At 47.2% G+C, this 17,865-nt stretch overlaps 1 protein-coding gene across 4 annotated transcripts in view; it reads left to right on the forward strand.

Annotated features, from left to right (window-relative positions):
• Positions 1 to 17,865, forward strand: part of APBA2 (amyloid beta precursor protein binding family A member 2) — a 236,850-nt gene that overhangs the window by 19,777 nt on the left and 199,208 nt on the right. For 2 of the 4 annotated variants that reach the window (XM_073303674.2, XM_073303677.2), the window contains exon 1: positions 17,679 to 17,807. The exons of 1 other annotated variant lie outside the window; for it this stretch is intronic. The gene's annotated coding sequence lies outside the window, so the exon portion shown is untranslated. Of the gene's footprint in view, positions 1 to 17,677; positions 17,808 to 17,865 lie in introns of those variants that run through there. One more of the 4 variants, XM_073303676.2, reaches the window with a different exon arrangement.

A 17,865-nucleotide genomic window follows, 5' to 3' on the forward strand; every position in this document is an offset into this window, starting at 1 on the left:
AAAGGATGAAGAGTCCTAGGAAGTAGAACAGGAAGTGGCCTAGGGCAGTGAAGCATAGAGGGCATGAGGTCTGGCTAAATGCTTCTTTTTGGGGTGGCCTTAAGGCTGAAGTTCCTGGTGCTGGTAGATAGTCACTCCTCACTGCACTTCATCAAAGGACACCCGCTTGTGCAGACTCTTGGTGAAGAGCCTGTGGCACAGAAACAGAGCAGGAGGGGGGAACAGGGTGAAGAATTCAATTTGGGCTTTTGTTAGCCTGAGGAGAAGCTAGCTGTAGCAATAAATGTAACACAAATATAAAGACTATCTCTTCCTCTGGATGAAGAAAGAACTGAGGAGGAAAGTTGCCTGCTGTCTTACTCAATGACAAGGTAAGAGATTGTGGTGCATACAAAAGTAGAATATATTAAAGACCACCCAACCTATTGCAATTTATTAAGTAACTGGTGAAAGAATCCTCTTTGTGATGAATTTCAAATGCTTTCTAATGGCAAATATTTTTCTACAGCAGCCCTCACCTGGAGGAGTTTGAAGCATGCTCTATTGACCAAAGCTTCCCTGTCTCTAAACTTTACCATGGGTGACAGAATAAATTTCTATATAATCTTAAAACACTCGTCTTTCTAAATTCCTCTTTCAAAGTCAGTGGGAGTCACAGGTGGCTTCCACCTTGCAGGACTGACTTTCCATCATGTGTACACACAAAATACTGTTGCGCTCGCCTCTAAGCACTTGGGTCACCTAATGGAAAATCTGTTCTGTCCTGATGTTTGATTTCCCCCCACCCTCTAATATTTGAAGCAGGATGGAACAGATGTACACAAATGCCTGTAAGCTTTTTTAAATATAAAAATCACCTTGTGTTTGAAGAATTGCAATCACCCAGTGTACTTCTGGTAGACTCAGAATTGACTAGCTTTCCTTGTGATGCTTTTTGGCTGGATGTGATGTTTTGATAACTGGTCAAACCTACTTTAGTGCTGTTACCTGACTTGGCTGAGTGCACTGTCAGGCTGTGGTAACTTTTGATTTCAGTTATAAAATTAGCTTTAGTCAAAATGGAATAATTTATCATACATCTAATATAATGTGTGTGAAACATGGGAATATTACATGCTGTAGGATGCATAATTTAAGTCTGATTTTCTGAACTGCTAACTTGCAGTAGCAGTTCTACTTTGAAGTACAATATCTTTTTTATATTTATGAAATAAAAAAGCTTCATAACAAAGGTAAAACATTGCGAGATTTAGTACTGTATCAGAGTTAATAAAAAAAAATTCTAGAAACACCTTTGGTATTTTACAATTTGTATTAAAATTTGAACAAAGGTGGCAAATATTCCAATGTGCAAATGACGTTTAGAATATTGACTTTGTTTTTGAGGTGAAAGGCTATAGCTGCACTGTGACTCTTTCAAAGGTCCCTTTTCTTTCATTAGAAAGCACAGCAGAGCATAATTTGATAGTACTCTGATATCTACAAAACAATGGAAAGTGACAATTATTATAAAACAAATAAGAAAAAATAGTGATGCTGTGTATTATTGTAAGAGATGAAGATTTTAATCTTCTGTTGCTTTGTTCATTCATTTTCAAGCAGAATACAGAGCGTGAACCTGTTCCCGTGACAAAACTTGTGGACTTCATTGGGAGCAGGAGCAGAGCTCTAGTCTTATGGTAACCGTTCTAGTCCCCTTAAATTAAATGGCTGTCACAAAGGTCATAGGACCTTCTAATTGTATCTGGGACCTTTTTTTTGTTCTTATTGGGCCTGATTCTGTTCTCACTTACCATAATGTAAATGAGGAGTAATGTTAATGGAATAAATGGAATGACAGTGGTATAAAATAGGTGAGAGAGAGAAGAATCAGGTCATCCACTTCTCATTTGCAGCCTTCAGTGTTTTGCTTTTGGTACTCTTTTCTGATGTTCCCCCATGTGTCTAGATGATCTCATAATTGTGGGATGTTGTTCATACCAGAGGAGTATGAGACTTCTGCTATCAATGATGGCATTCTGGAATGTTGCATTATGGTTTATTTGTAGTTAACATGGAAGTGCATTTTATACATGCATAATACTGCGTGTGTGTGTATCCTTTTCAAACGGGTACATTAAAACTTTTCTCTCTGCTGATGTTCCCTCCCCTGCAACAGTCCGGTTAGCTGAGGCATTCAGCAACTTTGTGATCTTAGCTTAATTTTTATTTCACCTTTGCAGATCATCTTTGAAAAAGAAAATGCAGCCAAAGCACTGTATGCACATAAGTATAAAATTTAGTTATATTTGTTCCAACATTCGTAAATAGTTTCTGGAACAAGAGATTTTGGGTGTGTTGGGTTATTTGGCAAGTAAAATCAAGTTCTCTTCTTCCCCCACTTCCAGTTTTCCAGGATGTTCTTTTTCCCTTCTCAGAGCCTAGGGATGTTCCCATTTTACGCTGGCTAAGGAAGCTGACACAAATTCCTTCGCATCCCATCAATGTTACTCTATCAACCAAAGGGTTCAATGTCAATTGATGCAAAAGATCTTCTCCCTGTTTTCTTCTGCACAACTCCAGTCCCTGTCCACCTGGAGAATCATCAGATAGAAGGCCACATAACTGAATCCAGTTCCATAGGTGGTTATTTAATCAAAAATAATTTCTTGCTGCACTTATTTTTAAAGAGAGAGAGTTGTAAAGCTCTGGAATCACTGCACCTCTTCAGCAGACAGCACAGAAATTGTAGGATTAGACTCATGCTATTGGGGGCAGGGAATAAGATGTTATAAAATTTGCTATTGAAAACTTTATCTTTCTCTAATTATACCTAGTCCTAAACTAAAGGAAAACATTAAAACTTCTTATACATTTGCTGTTAAAACTCAACCTTACAGTTTTGCAGATATGCTAAAACACTGTATAGGGAATGTCCTTCCGTGTTTGTACTCCCAAGTTCAGATGAAGTCATTCCAGTCCTGAGGAGAAGCGCTTCCTGCTCAAGCTTTCACTCTCTGAATTCAATTGCTTTTATTAGTGAATTATATATAATGCTTCATCATATGTGTTGGTAGGTTATTTAAGTAGAAATTATTCTGTAATGCTACCTTCAGATCCAGTGCTAACTATATATTTCCTAGTAGTGCAAGAGCAGGCTTGGAAAACTACAAACTAGGGTATAGTTACAGTGCTTTGGAGGAATTCCTCTTGCTTGTTCGGCACCCATTCTTGGGCGGATACACAGAGAAGCATTAGTGCTGAATGAGGCCTGGAGTGTCCTCTCCTGATCTGTGTACAGAAGGTTCATTCTCTGGAACATAGAGGGTGTTCCATATGTGTGGATTCCATGGAAGAAGGTGAATGAGTGGCCTGGGGCCCTTGTAGGTGGGCCAGGGAACACATCCCATACTTCCTCTGCCCCCCTGAAGCAGAGAATATGGCTTTGGAGCTATGCATTGTCTTCAACAAAACCCCCTTGACAGGGAGTCTGGGGAAGCTACAAGGCCTAAAGCTGGTGCAGAGGGACTGGGCCACTCTGACATACCAGGGTACAATCCAAACCAATGAGTAGCTGTGTCACTCCTGCCCTGCAACCTAGGATGCCCTTTACAATGCCTTGCTGCGGTAGTCTCCAACATGGACTGTTCTCAAACAACCTCCAGCATGTGGGACACTCCCAACTACGTAGAGAGGTGCTGTAGCCAGACAGCCACGCCTTGGCTCTTACCAGCCTTAACATTTACCACAGGTGACTCCAACATACCCCCAGTCTCAGATTTTTCCCCAGCAACATATGTCCTGTACTGCCCAGCGCTCTCCTGGACAGTACAAGTGTACTGAGTCTTATTGTTTTAAGGGAATAATATGCACACCTTTTGTTGCCCTAAATGGAGTTACCCAGACACTTCAACTTGAACACACTGGATTAAATAAAACAGTAAAACAAATACAGAGAGATTTTAAGTGACTACCAGTAATGAGGCATAAAAGTCAGAAATGGTTACAAGGAAAAGAAAGATAAAACACTTACTGGTGCCTAACTTAACAAACTATATTAGATTCAAAGCAAAGTTTTCTCACCACATGTTTTCAGCAGTCTTACTGACCAAACTCTTTAGGTCAGGGCCCCTCCCCCAGAGTCCAACAGCTGCTTTTGACTCTTCAGATGCAGTGAATGTGATGGGCAGGAAGAAAGAGGGGGGTGTCTTTCCCTTCTTTTTATGGTCCTGTCTCTCATTTCCAGCTGGGAGCCAGGTGACAGGCAGTGTGTGTGGAAGGGAACTCCATGCTGTTTCTCTGCTGGGGTGTAGATTTTAGCCCCTTCCCCCTTTCTTGCCAAAGAATGTCCACTTAGCAGGCAATGGTCCATCAGCTTTGTTTATACCTGGCTGAGGCATGAGCTTGCCTTTTGTTGCTCAGGAACTGGTTTGGCAGCTCCCAAGACTTATCTGGAAAACATACTTCTAGTTGTGATTTCAGCTTATAACTTCACATATAATGCTGCTATGTGCCTTTTGCCATGATATTGATCAGTCAATTGAGTTTGTAAAATGCTACCTCACAAGACACGCCTTGTACAAAAATTATTACAATGGCGTGTAGGGTGTGAACTCGGGTATATTGTCAGAGCCACTACACAGATGGCCCTGTCCTCACAGGGTTTCTGTAGGTTTGGGAGTAGACTCTCAGGGCATGGCTACACTTGCAGATGTAGAGGGCTTTGAGTTAAACCTGCCTTCAGAGAGCACAGTAGGGAAAGCGCTGCAGTCTGTCCACACTGACAGGAACAAGCGCACTGGCGTAGCCATATTTGCGGCACTTGCAGTGGCATTGGGAGTAGTGCATTATGGGCAGCTATCCCACAGAGCACCTCTTCCCATTCTGGTACTGTGGCTTGTGGGAAGGGGGCAGGGGGTGTGGGGCATTCTGGGTCCTGTCCCAAAGCCCTGTGATGCGTTGGTTCACATCCCAGCAATCACTGTACTTCCATCCACATTTGGTGCCATCTTTCAACATTTTTTGTACTGCACGCTCTGTCTTCCCTTTTGGTCTGCGGGAATGGAGCCTGAACTGCTGAGGCGTATGCTGACGAGTCTAGCCAGCACGTCACGTTTGGCAGTCAAGTTATTCCTTATGATCCAAAGTGACAGTGATATCGACTCGAGTAACGCATATGACATGATTTTGCTTGCGACATTCACGGACATGCTTACTACCAGGGGCATGCTTTTGGGCTCGGGAAACAAGCACTGAGTGGTGGGATCACATCGTCATGCAAGTCTGGGATGACAAGCAATGGCTGCAAAACTTTCAGATGAGAAAAGCCACATTCATGGAACTGTGTGAGGAGCTCACCCCCACCCTGCAGCACAAGGACACGAGATTGAGAGCTGCCCTGACAGTGGAGAAGTGGGTGGCTATTGCAATCTGGAAGCTGGCAACTCCAGACAGCTACCGATCAGTCACTAACCAGTTTGAAGTGGGGAAGTCGACCGCTGGAATCGTGTTGATGCAAGTTTGCAGGGCCATTAATCTCATCCTGGTCAGAAGAACCATGACTCCAGGTGACGTGGATGACTTTTGCATAAATGGGTTTCCCTAACTGCGGAGAGGCGATAGATGGCACACATATTCCAATTCTGGCACCAGCCCACCTAGCCTCTGAGTACATTAATTGGAAGGGGTATTTCTCTATGGTTCTCCAGGCGCTTGTGGATCACCATGGGCGTTTCATTGACATTAACACAGGTGGCCTGGAGATGTGCATGACGCACGTATCTTTCGGAACACTGGCCTGTTCAGGAAGCTGCAATCAGGACTTTTTTTCCCAGACCGGAAGATCTCCATAGTGGAGGTCAAAATGCCCATTGTGATCCTTGGAGACCCCACTTACCCTTTAATGCCGTGGCTCATGAAACCCTGAACAGGGCAGGGCAGTAGGCTGACAGCAGCAAGGAGCGGTTCAACAACAGGCTGAGCCAGTGCAGAATGATTGTGGAGCGTGCTTTTGGCTGTTTAAAGGGCCTCTGGCGCTCTCTGTATGGGAAGCTGGACCTGGCCGATGACCGCATCCCCGTGGTTATATCCGCATGCTGTACCCCCCCCTAACATTTGTGAAGGGAAGGGTGAACAATTCACTCAGGCATAAAACTTGGAGGTTCAAGACCTGGAGGCTGAATTTGAACAGCGAGAGAGCAGGGCTATTAGAGGGGCCCAGCATGGGGCTGCAAGGATTAGGGATGCCTTGAGGGAGCAATTTGAGGCTGAAAGCCACCAGTAATGTCTGGTGCCCTGCACGGGAGTGAAGTGCAGTGGTACCAATGGTAGTAGGAATCTCTGTTTGCTACACTGACTTGCAGAGCCTGTTTCTTTCCTGGGCTAAGGTATCTTTTTCTTTATGCGATAATAAAGAATGTTTTCAAAGCCAAAAAATCCATTTATTGAAAAGAAACCCAACTGCTTGGGAAACAGGGCAAAGGGGTGGGGTGGGGAACGGTACAATCATAGATTTGCATATGTCCTGTTATCATACTCAGCCTTCCTGTCTGGAGTGCTGTGCAATGAGTGCTGCACTTCAGGATGGCTATACTGCATGGTGATGGGGGTTGAGTGCAGTGGGTAAGGGTCGTAGTTTTCAGGGCTGGGTGGTGAAGCTATAGGTGTTGGAGGCAGCCGGTGGCGGTAAGAACCCGGATGTTGGGGAGAGTGGGTTGGAGGTGACATGGGGGCACAAGGGTAAGAGTTTTGGGACAAGGGCGGCAGGGGGAGGTTGGGCTCCGCCTGCATGGCTATGAGCTCCTGGATCAAGTCCGCCTGGCACTCCATTATGCTTATCAGCCGATCCATGCTTTGCTGCTGGAGCAACGTGCTTTTGTGTCGGCGCTCCCCATTCTGCTGGCGGATCCTCCTTTCACTGTCCTGCTACTTCTGCACTTTTCCATTTTCAGTATTTGAATGCTGCGTTACTTCATGCAACATGTCTTCCTTGCTTCTACATGGCCCCTTTCTGATTCTTTGGAGTCTTTCGGCCAGTGATAACACGGACGGCTGAGATCTCAAAGTTGCATCTGTAAAGGCAAAACGCAACACTTAACAGAGGCAGCATTGTTCACACCAGACAGAGCAATGATTCCCCCATACTCAAGGGCAAGCACAGCCTACATAATAGCATAATTTGCCCATCCCAAAGTGAGCGTGCACAACCCATGGGAGCCCCAAAATGGTGAGTAAGCACAGGGTCAAGCGTGACTGATTTTCATGGCTGTACTGTCCTCCGGGTTTCTGTGCCTGGGGGAGAGCCAACAGCGGCAGGGGGCCCCTATACTGAACACTGTCCCCACATTTTCCACAGGAGTTCATCCTGGAAGATATCTCACTGCTGGGAAGCAAGGGAGGGTCTTCTACTGCAATGTGGCTTCTGCCCTGGCCCATATGCAGCTTGTCTGTGTGCAGCAATGGTCCCCCCACCCTTCACGGCAGTGGTGCGGACAAGTTATCCTTACTGGGACAAGGAACATAGTGGCTTTCCCAAGAAACCTGTGCAAGTGCATTGCCCAAGTTCTGGATGAGACCTTTGAAGAGATCACAGAGGCCAATTACCATGATGTGAGAGAGCGCATCAACGCCCTATTCTGCATCTAGGCAGGCATTCAGCCCTAACCCTCCTCACCCCAAGAGCCTGCACCGAATAACTTCCTTCCCAAAATAAAACCGCTTACCGGGAACCTCCTCTGGTGTTTGTCCTTCCCCAAGCACCGCCTGCCGTGACTGGCTACCTTCCTCCTGGCTTGAGAACAGCTGCTGGCTGCATGCATCTAGGGATTCCAGGGTGTCTTCCTCCGCCTCAGCACCCTCGCTCCTGCTTTGCTCCTCCTCCTCCTCCCATCTTGTTGAAAGGGGCTCTGAAATGTCCATGGTGGTACTCGGAGTGGAGGTGGGGTTGGCCCCAAGTATCACGTCCAGCTCTTTGTAGAAACGGCAGGTCTCAGGGGCAGCAGCGGAGCGGCTGTTTGCCTCACAGGCTTTGTGGTAGGCATTCCGCAGCTCCTTTACTTTAATCCTGCACTGCAATGCGTCCTGGTCATGGCCCCTTTCCATCATGTCCCTTGATATCTGCTCGAAGGTATCGTAATTCCTACATCTGGAGTGCAGCTGGGATTGGACAGCTTCCTCCCCGCAAACACTGATGAGGTCCAGCGCCTCGCCATTGTTCCATAGTGGATCGCCTGGCGGGTGGAGGCATGGTCACCTGGAAAGATTCACTGAGAGCACTCCATGCGTGGCTGAGCAAACAGGAGGGGATTTTCAAAATTCCCAGAGAATTTGAGCGCGGTTCTGACGGTTGGTCACCTGAGGGCAGGGCAGTAGAGTTCAAAGTGATAATCAGAGTGGCTACAACAGGCATCGTGGGACACTTCTGGAGGCCAATCAGAGCACACTGACAGACCAGGGCGTCCACACTGGTGCTGCGGCACTCCAGCGGGGGCGCACAAAACATTATTCCACTTGCTGAGATGGAGTAGCAGGAGTGGACCAGCTGCGGAGTCTGTGCACTGTACGTGCCTTGTTATTGTGGATGGATACTGAGCTAGTGTGCCCAGGGCTCTTTTAATGCACTATAACTTGCAAGTGTAGCCAAGCCCTCAGTTATTCTTTAGGGGGGAAGGGAGTTGAATTTTGCCCCACAAAGAACAATGGTGAGGAACTCTGAGGGGATCCTTGCTGAGACTTCCTCCTGTAGTGATCTGGCCCTTGATTTGCCAGAGAGAAGAACATCACTCATTCAATGAACAGTAAAATAGAAAGAATTAATTTAAAATTAACCAACACTCACTCTGCACACATTTGATAGTTTTGCTAATATGATATTCATGTTAACCAAGTGATAAAAATTGTTTACTGCACAGATGAAATATCCTAAAATGGTAATGTAGACACTGCTTAGCATGATATATAGTAGGCTCTAACTAACCTTTGTTTAAGGTTTCAAACAGAGTCATGTGGGTGATAAGATTCTGTTAGTTCCCGTTCATTTTCATATAAAGATGACATATATCTATATGAATTGACCTAACATTCATATTTTATTTTAAACCAAAGGTCTTCAGCCTTCTAGGATTTGAAAATACCTTTAAGAGGTGATTTGCAACAGGCTTAAATATTTATGAGACTAGAATTTATCCTACTCTGGAGGGGAAAGATATTGCCTCCTGGGATGAAATGCTCCTGTAATAGCTGCAGAATGATGCTGGTACCTGTAGTCTAGAATTATTAATATGCAAAGCATTGCAGACACTTTAACACAAATATTGGAAAGAATGTAGGGCAGTTTGTGCGTGGTTGAGTGGGAGTAATTTCGTATGCATTAGAATGTACACACTTGTTTATATATATTTTTAGGGGATAAAATTACTTATTGGATTTCTAGCGGTAACACTACTTTTTAAAGTAACCTTTTAACTGTTATGCTTTGTAAATAATATTTAAGGAATAGCTAAACTCCATTTGCACAGAATGGGTTAAGAACATAAGAACCACCCTACTGGGTCAGATCAAAGGTCCATCTAGCCCAGTATCCTGTCTTCCAACAGTGGCCAATGCAGTCATGAACAGGCAATCATCAGGTGATCCATCCCCTCTCGCCCATTCTCAGCTTCTGGCAAACAGAGGCTAGGGACACCATCCCTGCCCATCCAGGCTAATAGCCATGGATGGACCTATCCTCCATGAATTTACCTAGTTCTTTTTTGAACCCTATTATAGTCTTGGCTTTCACAACATCTTCTGGCAAGGAGTTCCACAGGTTAACTGTGCGTTGTGTGAAAAAAATGCTTTCTTTTGTTTGTTTTAAACCTGCTGCATATTAATTTCATTTGGTGACCCCTAGTTCTTGTGTTATGAGAAGGAGTAAATAACACTTTTTCTTATTTATTCTCCACACCAGTTATGATTTTATAGAACTCTATCATATCCCCTCTTAGTCATCTTTTTACCAAGCCGAAAAATCCCAGTCTTATTAATCTCTCCTCATTATGGCAGACGCTCCAGACCTCTAATCATTTTTGTTGCTCTTTTCTGAACCTTTTCCAATTCCCATATGTCTTTTTTGAGATGGGGGCGACCACATCTGCACGCACTATTCAAGATGTGGGCATACCATGGATTTATATAGAGGCAATATGATATCTTATGTCTTTCACAATGAGTTGTGCGTTTTGATTTGTATCTACTTCAGATTTGCAATAAATTACAAAAATGCATAAACAGCCTTAATTGTTTGCTTACCATAAAATAATTTTTCAGTAACCAGGATCCAGATTGTCTGACGGGATCCATAAGTGGGGAGAGGAGAGCTGTTTTTGTGTGAGAGGAGAGCTGTTTTTGTGTGTATCTTTCCTCACCTGCACCAAAGGGGGAATGCTGCTTTTGTCTCCACAGGGGACTTACGTGGAAAGGGTTCTGCAGAGTTTGCAGAAGAGCATGGAACTAGCTTATTAGGATATGAATATACAAGTTAATATGCACCCTTTTTTCCTTTCACTTTTGTATGTAATTTTAATGAGAAACTATAATAAGTATCTGGATAAGTCACTAATTGCAATATGAGGCTGAGGAAGAACACTTAATGGGAACTTCAATAGGGCACCACTTTTGGAGCAACACAGTCCTAAAGGGAGAAGTCACTTGAAGGAGAGACCACTCGTGCTCCCTCCCCATCAAGCCCTGATTTCTACTTTTGGTGAACTGCTTTAGCGAAGTTTGCCCTTTCCATGTAAATGGGGTTATTTCTATAGAATTAATCAGTTTTCAAGACTCGGTTCATTCAGTTTATGACACACAACACGTTATTCCCCCATAAACCACAGAGCTGCAAATAAATTTTAAGTTATGTATGTGTACACCAGTGTGGACAATTTTATACATAAAATGTTATATATGAAAGAAAGAACCAAAATATAATGAAGTAACAGCATAAAGATGTTTGGCAGATCAGATACAAGTAGACCACAATGCACAAGTATAAACCACATGCCTAACTGGGTTGGATACATAATGACTACACTGCATAACATCTAGCTGATGGGAATGCAAGTCAACTAAATTAAAATTCCTTTTCACTTTTGGTGTCATGAGATATTTGTGCTCACCCTTACACTCAAATCTGAGGAGTTGCTAGAAATCTGCAATTTGTATGTACACTAGCTTACCTTCTGTCACAATTGCCTCCCAGATGTGCCTTTATATTCAAAATACTTCCAAAGGCACCCACTGTGTTTAATGATTATCTAATCGTTTCTAAGAAAAGGCCTGAGCGATCAAATATGTTTATCATTCACCATAAAAAAAAATTATGTTCCCAGGGCACTGTACACCATGATGAGCCTTCAAATATTAAATGAATCATCTTATGATTCCTATATCTTGTATGGGGGTCTATATCCATTCCTCCCAGGGAGATGTTTCTTCCATCTTGTACTAATACTATCAGTCTATGACCCTACTGTAGATTATGCTTAGCTGTGTCCATGTCTCCAGCTCTAATGTTCAATCTCTTTTACTCCCTTTTTCTTAGGGCTAGTCTTAGGGCATGTCTACACTGGCAGAGTTACAGCGCCGGGAGTTACAGCACCACTCAGAGAAGGGAAATCGCTGTTGTGTGTTCACACTGTCAGCTGCCTGCGCAATAGCATGTTCACACTTGCGGTGGTATTCGGAGTGGTGCATTCTGGGCAGCTATCCCACAAAGCACCTCTTTCTCTTCTGCCGCTAAGCGTTGTGGGAAGGCGGAGGGGGTCATGGGGCATTCTGGGTCCTGTCCCAGTGCCCCGTGATGCATTGCTTCACATCCCAGCAATCCATGTACTTCCGTCTACATTTGGTGCCACCCTTCAATGGTTTGTGTATTGCACTCCCTGCCTCTTTGGGCTGCAGGAGTGGGTCCCAAACTGTTGACCAGTATGCTGCATGCTCTGACCACGAGTGGCAGTGGAGTTATTCCTTAAACTACAAAGGCAAGAGGAGTACGACATTGATCTCGCCATGCATAGTAGCTATGACATGAGCTTGCTTGTGGCATCACGGAGGTGCTGACCACAGTGTAATGCCACTTTTGGGCTCGGGAAACAAGCACTGAGTGGTGGGATCACATCATGATGCACATCTGGGATGACAAGCAGTGGCTGCAGAACTTTCGGATGAGGAAAGCCAAATTCATGGGACTGTGTGATGAGCTCACCCCAGCCCTGCGGCACAAGGACACGAGAATGAGAGCTGCCCTGCCATTGGAGAAGTGTGTGGCGATTGCACTGTGGAAGCTGGCTACTCCAGACTGCTACCGATCGGTCGCTAACCAGTTCAGAGTGGGAAAGTCGACCGTTGGACTCGTGTTGATGGAAGTGTGCAGGGCCATTAATTGCGTCCTGCTCCAAAAGACCATGACTCTGGGCAGTGTGTGTGACATTGTGGATGGCTTTGCACAAATGGGCTTCCCTAACTGCAGAGAGACGATAGATGGCATGCATATTCCAATTCTGGCACCAGACCACTTAGCCACTGAGTATATTAATTGCAAGGGGTATTTCTCAGTGGTTCTCCAGGCACTTGTGGATCACCATGGGCGTTTCACAGCATTAATGCAGGCTGGTCTGAAAAGGTGCATGATGCACACATCTTTCGGAACACTGGCCTGTTCAGGAAACTGCAAGCAGGGACTTTCTTCCCAGACCAGATCACTGTAGGGGAAGTAGTAATGTCCATTGTGATCCTGGGAGACCCCACCTACCCCATTTTACAGAATTGTTTGCAACACACAGAACACTGATTCAGTGATTTAAAACACAGCGAGTACTCCCACGCCTGTCACTAACTAGCTGACCCCAGGCAAGCACATATGAGCCACAAGACCCCCAAAATGGCGAGTAGCCACAGGGGCAGGGTAAATTGCTTTTCCTGGGCCCTGCTATACACTGGGCACATGGCTCTTGGGGAGAGCCAGCGCTGTGGGAGGAGCTTGATAATCATTCCCGTCCCCACATTTTCCACAGAATGTGATCATTATGGAAGATATCTTGCTGCTGAGGGTCAGTAGAGAATCAAGGGAGGGTCTTCTCCAAGACTGCAGCTTCTGCCCTGGCCCTTATGTGGCTTGCCTGTGTGCAGCAGTTGTGGATTTAGAGTTAGTGGGGCCCTGTGCTCAGCTTCATTTTTGTAACGTTAGCTAACTATTGTGAAGTGCTTGGGATAAGAACGCTTTATAAAAAAAATGTAAAAAAGCATTTGGGTGTGGGGTCTGGCCAGGACTTATGGTGCAGGAGGGGGCTCAGGGCTGGGGGTGCAGGGTCTGGGAGGGAGTTAAGGTGCAGGAGCAGGTGGGGGGTTGGGGTGCAGGGTCTGGCCAAGAGTTAGGGTGCGGGAGGGGGCTCAGGGCTGGGACAGGGGGTTGGGGTGTGGAGCACTTACCTGGGGCAGCTCCCATTTGGTGTGAGGGGTCCAGGTGGGGATGTGGTGGGGTGGTGCAGGAGTCAGGGTAGGCAGGGGACTGGGGGGGGGCAGGAGTCAGGAAGGGCAGGGTGTGTGTGAGAGGGGTGCAGGAGTCAGGGCTGGGGGTGCAGGGTCTGGGAGGGAGTTAGGGTGCAGGAGTGGGTTGGAGTGCAGGGTCTAGCCAGGAGTTAGGATGCAGGAGGGGGCTCAGGGTTGGGGCAGGAGGTTGGGGTGTGAGGTGCTTACCTTGGGCAGCTTCCATTTGGTGCGAGGGGTGCAGGTGGGAATGTGGGGTGTATGTGTGCAGGAGTTCCCATTTGGTGCGAGGGGTGGGGGGAGGATGTGGGGGGGGGTGCAGGGGGCAGGGACTGTGTGAGGGAGGTGCAGGAGTCAGGACTGGGGTCTGGGGGGGTGCAGGGGGCAGGGACTGTGTGAGGGAGGTGCAGGAGTCAGGACTGGGGTCTGGGGGTGTGGGCTGGGGTTGTGGGGGTGCTCCTAGCCCCCTGCCCTGAGCGGCTCACTGCAGGGGCTGTGGGGGGTGGGGTATGTGTAGGGGGAGTGTGGGGGCCCCGCCTTTGCTCCGCCCTACCCCGATTCCACCTCCTTCCCAAAGGCCCAACCCTTACCTTTTCTCTGCCTCATTCCCTGAGCATGCTGCAGCCCCTCTCCTTCCCCTCCTGGAGCGACCTGAGCGCCCCTCCTGGAGGGACCTGAGCGCCGGCAAACAGCTGTTTGGCGGCGGGGGAAGCACTGGGAGGGACTGGGAAGGGTGGGAACACAGCACACTCAGGGGAGGAGGCAGCAAAGAGTCAGAGGAGGGGGAGCTTGGTTGCTGGTGGGTGCAGAGCCTGCAGCAGGAGCCAGCAAGACCAAGCTTCTGCCCCCACAGCTGCCTGGCCCTGGAGCCCGCATGCCAGGGCACCCTGTGTTTTACTGTAAATCCACCTTTGTGCGGAGCTATGTCCCGCCCGCCTGGTGCTCCTGCCAGGGAGCAGGGTTAGGCACAGGGGCTTCCCCTGCTCCCTGGCTGGAGCGCTGGGTGGACAGAGTGGGTCAGGGCGTGGGGGTGCCCCATTTGTCCAGAGCCCCTGGGCATGGGCCACATTGGCCCAGGGGTGAATCTGCCACTGGAACCCAGGAGTCCTGACTCCCAGTCCCCCCTGCTCTAACCAGAAAACACCATTCTCCTCTCTGAGCTAGGGATAGAGCTCAGGAGCCATGAGTCCCAGCCCCCCTTGCTCAAAGCACTAGTCTCCACTCCCCTCCCAGAGCTGGGGAGAGAACCTAGGAGTCCTGACTCCAGCTCCCCCGGGCCTCCAACACTGAGGCAAGGGATGGTCCCAAACACACCCAGGCATTCCCTGCCCATCCAGGTCTGTGGAACTGGGGGCAGGGACTGAAAACTGGACCATCTGGGGAACTTGCCCCATTGTTTGTAGCCGCCCTTCCTCGGCAGCCACAACCTGCTTACCCTGGCTGGCTCCAGAAAACTTACATGGAAATATTATTTCTGGGGTCTCCCTACTTCTTCTGAGGGGTTTAATGAGCCTCCACTCCTCGTTCCTCTGCACATGACAGTGAGAGGCTCTGGGGGCCCTGGATCCTGGCTACCTTGGCTACAGCTGGGGTGGGCTGTTTGCAAAGCACCAGAGCCTGCCAGCTTCTGCTACCCGGAGTGAGCAGACGCCCGAGTTGCCAGGGAGCACTGCCAGGGGAGTGGCCGGGCTCCTACCTGGATGGTGATCATGTCATGCATGGAGCTGGGACTGGCAGCCCAGGCTGGCCCTTCAGGGGAAGTGGGCATGTGTGGTGCGCCAAGCCCAGGCCCCTCTGCTACCCGGACGGGGTGAGCAGAGCAGGGCCAGGGGCTGCTTTCCAAATGGGTCCTCTCCCGACATCTGCACCCCACAGATAGTGGGCTGCCTCCTTCCTTCCCGTGGCCTCTCCAGCATGCTCAGGAAGCTTGCCCTCCCCTCGCCTGTCACTGTGAACCTGCAGGCATTCCCTTCCCCAACCCTGGGCTAACCCCCTCCTCAACCAGAGCCATCTCCTCGGGCTATGAAAGGCCCCCTGTAGATGCTGCTGAGGCTCTCTGTTATCTTCCTGCGTCTGGGTGGGGAGGCTGATGGCGGTTACTCTGGTAACCGAACTTTTAGTGTCCAGTCAGCAGTGCCGACCAGATACTGCCAGGTCCCCTTTTTGACCGGACTTGATCGTTGAAAACCAGACACCTTGCAACCCTAAAGTCGTACCATTGTAAAGGAGCTACAGCAGAAACTAGAACTGGACTCAAAAAGCCAAACATGGCCCAAAGGACAGCACTTGACTCCCAGCCTTAGAGTACCCCTTCCGTTGCCAGTTGGTGGTCTTCTGAATTTTTTTAATATAAAAATGTATTGTATGTCTGATTTGTTTTGAAACAGTGCAGAGAAAACTTATTGGCAGCTGAGGTGAAGCTCTCAGACTTTACCATTTGTAGGCAGGTATGAACCTCCTAATCTGAGGAGGGGAGTGTGTGATTAGAGCTATTCCAAAATTCGTTGAATAATGTATCTGACTAACTTCCCAATATTTTAAAGCAAATTATCCAATTGATTCTTTTCACCCATTTTCTAGCTATTTGTCCACCATACAGAGCAAATACTTCATCACCATATCCATTGGCAATGGAGCGTACCTGTACATAATATTAAATATTAATATGAATAGGAGCCATCCTATTTAATTTATTCATAAATGATCTGGAGAAAGGGGTAAACAGTGAGATGGCAAAGTTTGCAGATGATACTAAATTGCTCAAGATAGTTAAGACCAAAGCAGACTGTGAAGAACTTCAAAAAGATCTGACAAAACTAAGTGATTGGGCAACAAAATGGCAAATAAAATTTAATGTGGATAAATGTAAAGTAATGCACACTGGAAAAAATAACCCCAACTATACATACAATATGATGGGGGCTAATGTAGCTACAACTAATTGGGAGAAAGATCTTGGAGTCATCGTGGATAGTTCTCTGAAGACGTCCACGCAGTGTGCAGCGGCAGTCAAAAAAGCAAACAGGATGTTAGGAATCATTAAAAAAGGGATAGAGAATAAGACAAAGAATATCTTATTGCCCTTATATAAATCCATGGTACACCCACATCTTGAATACTGCGGACAGATGTGGTCCCCTCATCTCAAAAAAGATATACTGGCATTAGAAAAAGTTCAGAAAAGGGCAACTAAAATGATTAGGGGTTTAGAATGGATCCCATATGAGGAGAGATTAAAGAGGCTAAGACTTCTCAGCTTGGAAAAGAGGAGACTGAGGGGGGATATGATAGAGGTATATAAAATCATGAGTGGTGTGGAGAAAGTGAATAAGGAAAATTTATTTATTTGTTCCCATAATATAAGAACTAGGGGTCACCAATGGAAATTAATGGATAGCAGGTTTAAAACAAATAAAAGGAAGTTCTTCACACAGCGCACAGTCAACCTGTGGAACTCCTTGCTCGAGCAGGTTGTGAAGGCTAAGACTATAACAGGGTTTAAAAGAGAACTGGATAAATTCATGGAGGTTAAGTCCATTAATGGCTATTAGTCAGGATGGGTAAGGAATGGTGTCCCTAGCCTCTGTTTGTCAGAAGGTGGAGATGGATGGCAGGAGAGAGATCACTTGATCATTACCTGTTAGGTTCACTCCCTCTGGGGCACTTGCCGTTGGCCACTGTCTGTAGACAGGATACTGGGCTGGATGGACTTTTGGTCTGACCCAGTATGGCCATTCTTATGTTCTTATTAAAAAAAAGGTAGTTTGTTTTTCCCAGCTAGATATGGGATATCTTTATAGTAGAGGTGCATCTGTACCAAAACCGCAGGATCAAACGCTCCCAAACTTTATGAGGAAAGGGGACAGAAAGGTAATAATCTGAACTCTGATTTTTGGGGCTTGGGGCCATCTCCAGTTAATATCATAGAGAACCTGGGGAAGATTATATTAGGAAAGTCCTGTTTGCCCTGATTCTTTCTCTGCTGCTGACTGTGGGAGGGCCAGGGAATAGGGTAAAATGTTAATGAGTGGGGACGGGGGGGGGGCAGCTTGCTGAGGCCTCTCAGACCCCAAAGGCGGACTGGGCTTCCCTTCCTCAAAGCTTCCAGGCCTTTGGTTATGCGTCATGCAGAGCCCGGGGCTGCTGGGGAGGAGGCTGTATCTGCTGCTACTCAGCTTCCCGGGTTCATTAGTAGTCTCCGTGTGTGGCTCTGCTCTGAAGCAGTCACACAATAGAGCTGGTGCGGCTGGTCCCGCTCGGTCTGTGAGGAGCAGGAGTGGAGGCGAGGGGGCGGCAGAGTCCCAGCCCAGGTAAGGGGGGAGGAGGTAAAGCCCCGGCAGCCAGCCCGGCACTGGCGCTTGCTAGGGC

Source organism: Lepidochelys kempii, chromosome 10 (assembly GCF_965140285.1).
Source record: "Lepidochelys kempii isolate rLepKem1 chromosome 10, rLepKem1.hap1, whole genome shotgun sequence".
Taxonomy (NCBI): Eukaryota; Metazoa; Chordata; order Testudines; family Cheloniidae; genus Lepidochelys; species Lepidochelys kempii.